At 29.4% G+C, this 2,911-nt stretch overlaps 1 long non-coding RNA gene across 1 annotated transcript; it reads left to right on the top strand.

Moving 5' to 3' along the window:
* On the top strand, positions 1-1,649 carry LOC107080856. Its single transcript, XR_001480988.1, has 3 exons — positions 1-51; positions 1,044-1,143; positions 1,240-1,649. It is a non-coding gene; the product is annotated as an uncharacterized LOC107080856 (long non-coding RNA).
* The last annotated feature ends 1,262 nt before the right edge of the window (positions 1,650-2,911 follow it).

Genomic DNA, 2,911 nt, shown 5'->3' with positions numbered 1-2,911 from the left:
TTCATCTGTGAAATTGAAAACACAACTAATGTCCATTTTAATCAGCTGACGGTAATATTGTTAAACTGCAGTAAATATAATTATAAACCTTATTATACTGATGATTAAAACCAAAATCGTGTAAAATAGTGCAGCTTGGGTCAAAATGTAGCTGAAAATAGTTCATGTATTTGTTAGAAAAATATTTAATCTTCACGTAGCTCCAGTTAAACTGATTCTTAGCTCTAAATAAGCTGCAAAACCTGAAATAAAAACAGACATATTCAATCATTCATTCATTTATATCCATTTATCCAACCAAACACAGACTCCCTAATCGAACCTCGATGAATGAAAGAAGAACAAACTTATTCTATCTGCCTCTTCATTTGTTTTATATAAACTCTCTATAAGTTCTGTTAAAGTGTTTACATCCATCTTTTCTCGGTTATCCACATGTAATGTGATTACATTTGATAATATTTAAGGTATTTTGTGCAGTATTGAATATTTAAAATGAACTTTAACCTTTATACATCCCCAATACTTTTATATGTTGATTTAATGTCATCATTCTTCACTCTTTAATTCTTTGAATAAGTTCAATCTTTTATGGTGATATTTCACTCCATTTTAAAACATGTTTTTATTTTATTTTCTATTATCTGTTCCTATTAGAGGCGTCGAGTAACCATCTCCAAATACTTGGAGTTATTTCCTTACTGAAGTAGAAATTTTGTCTATCTATACTTTACTGGAGGAATTAATTTTTAGACAACTTTTTTCTTCAGCTGGATTTATTTCTGCTGGAGTAATAATCATTAATACTTTGAACAGATCTGGTCCCTGTTTTATGAACTTCCTTTATTTTTCATTGGTAAAATTTTTCTATTTGCTTTTTATAAAACCTGCAGGATTTAATAATCTACTAATTCAAGAAATGTTAATAACTGAAGGGTCATTGAAAGGATCCCTGTGTCTTGTTTTATTGTATTATCATATTTTCAGCGTCTAATTAATTAATTGACAGTGACTGACATTAACATTGATATTTCTTCAAACAGGTTAAATATGGAGTAATGACAGTGCAGGTGTGGAATCCACCTCTTAGTGAGCAATACCTCCTGATCCTGCGCCTCCTGCTGGTTCCCTCTCTCACTGTTGGTAAATCTGCAAATATTGACTCTAAAACATTTTATGCTATTATTGTTATTATGCATAAAGATCAGTTCATCCAGTTTGTAACTGTTTATCTTTTAGTGTTGGTGATTGTGTTTCACTGCTCCTTTATGAAGAATGAACCCTGATTATTGACGGCAGTTTTTCCAGCTGAGAGTCGCTGTGACATCATGACTAGTTGAATCCTCCATTCATCGATAAGAAATATTATACAGCTGCTTGCAAAAATGTAACGCATTGCTTCACTTTTTGAATTTGCAATTGTGTTCAACTGTTTTCTTTTTACTTTTTTTTAATTTTTATTTGTTCACGTTTTCAATTTTGGGGATAAAAAGCTTCAAGCTTCTAGATTTCACCCATAAAGATAAAATAATCTAATTAATAATAGAGTTTAGTTGATGAATCAAGCTAAACAATCTGCCAGAATAAAACATTTATTCCTCTAGACGCTCCTGAGTTTAAGTTTAAGGCAAAGAATAAAGAGGCGATCATCCTGCTTCGTTTTCTTCAACCAAAAATAATTATAAATCCTAACAAATGTTAATACTGGCCATAAATAATTATACAGTATTTAATTCCTGCTCACTCTTATATAAAAGCTAAACCTAATTATTTTAAGTGGACTGACAAATATTGCATTTCTTTAAAAAGTTCTCGAGTTTAAATGAATGTTTTAGAACCACTGAAAAAATGAGTCTTTGTTCTAAACTAGCTTTAGTTTTTATGCTTGACTGTGGAGATTTGGAAAATTATCCATAAACTTTTAGCTCTCAGTGTTGTAATATATAGGTAGGTAGACTGCATTTATCAACATTATGCAGAATTACAAATATTACATGGATTATTATTAATGGTTTCTAATCTTGGCTTGTTAATAAGCCCAGCATAGAACAATTAAAGATAAATTAGTTATTGTAACAATTAGTGTGTTTAGACTGTGTTAAACAAAACCTCCCAGTGGTGACTTTTTTTTTTTTCCTAAACTAGTTAAACTAAAACAAATAGCTAAAATAGTCAAACATTTTGGATATTCTTTTTTTTCATTTAATAATGTAAATATTTTGAAGGTTGGGGCTTTTAGCTGATATGATGGTGTTCCTGAAGGGATGTAAATCCAAGCAAATATTTCAAACCTGTGCACTGCAAAAATTGAAATCTAAGTCAATTTTTCTTTAAATAATTTTATTTTGTTTTGATTTGAGCAGATAATTGTCCAACGGAATAGAAATCTTTCAAATTTAAAATAGGAAAAAGAAATTAATTCAAGTGTTTAATTTCTAATTACCTCCTTTTAAGGTTAAAAACATGTTATAGATATTCCCATAATCTGCTTATATTAAAGACAAATAGACTTATTTTAAGAAATCTCTACTTTTTTTCAATGAAGAGAAATAAAAGCAGATGATTTAACAGGCAAAGAAAAACATCAAAAACAGTTTTGATTTTAGCAAAGTTAGGGGTTTTTACTCAATAAGTTTTATTTTTTCCTTAAATGTGTGTTTTCAGTATTTTTTTTTTTTTGTTTTGTTTAGGCTAATGCAGCATGGCAATGAAATAAAGGCATTTATTGAAAAAAAATTGCTGGTCAGTCATTTAAAAGAAGAAATATCTTCAGTAGTAGACAGTATGCTAAAAAATACTTTGTTATAATTCAGCTCAGAAAAATTTCTGCATATCAAAATCTACAATGAAACAGCTACCAAATACTGACAGGAGGTGGCGCTGTTACCATTGATGCAAACACCTTTATTTC

This window comes from Cyprinodon variegatus, unplaced genomic scaffold, assembly GCF_000732505.1.
Source record: "Cyprinodon variegatus isolate N-32 unplaced genomic scaffold, C_variegatus-1.0 Scaffold2416, whole genome shotgun sequence".
Lineage (NCBI taxonomy): Eukaryota > Metazoa > Chordata > Actinopteri > Cyprinodontiformes > Cyprinodontidae > Cyprinodon > Cyprinodon variegatus.
The sequence above is the reverse complement of the archived record's forward strand: the minus strand, read 5'-3'. Positions and strand labels throughout refer to the sequence as shown.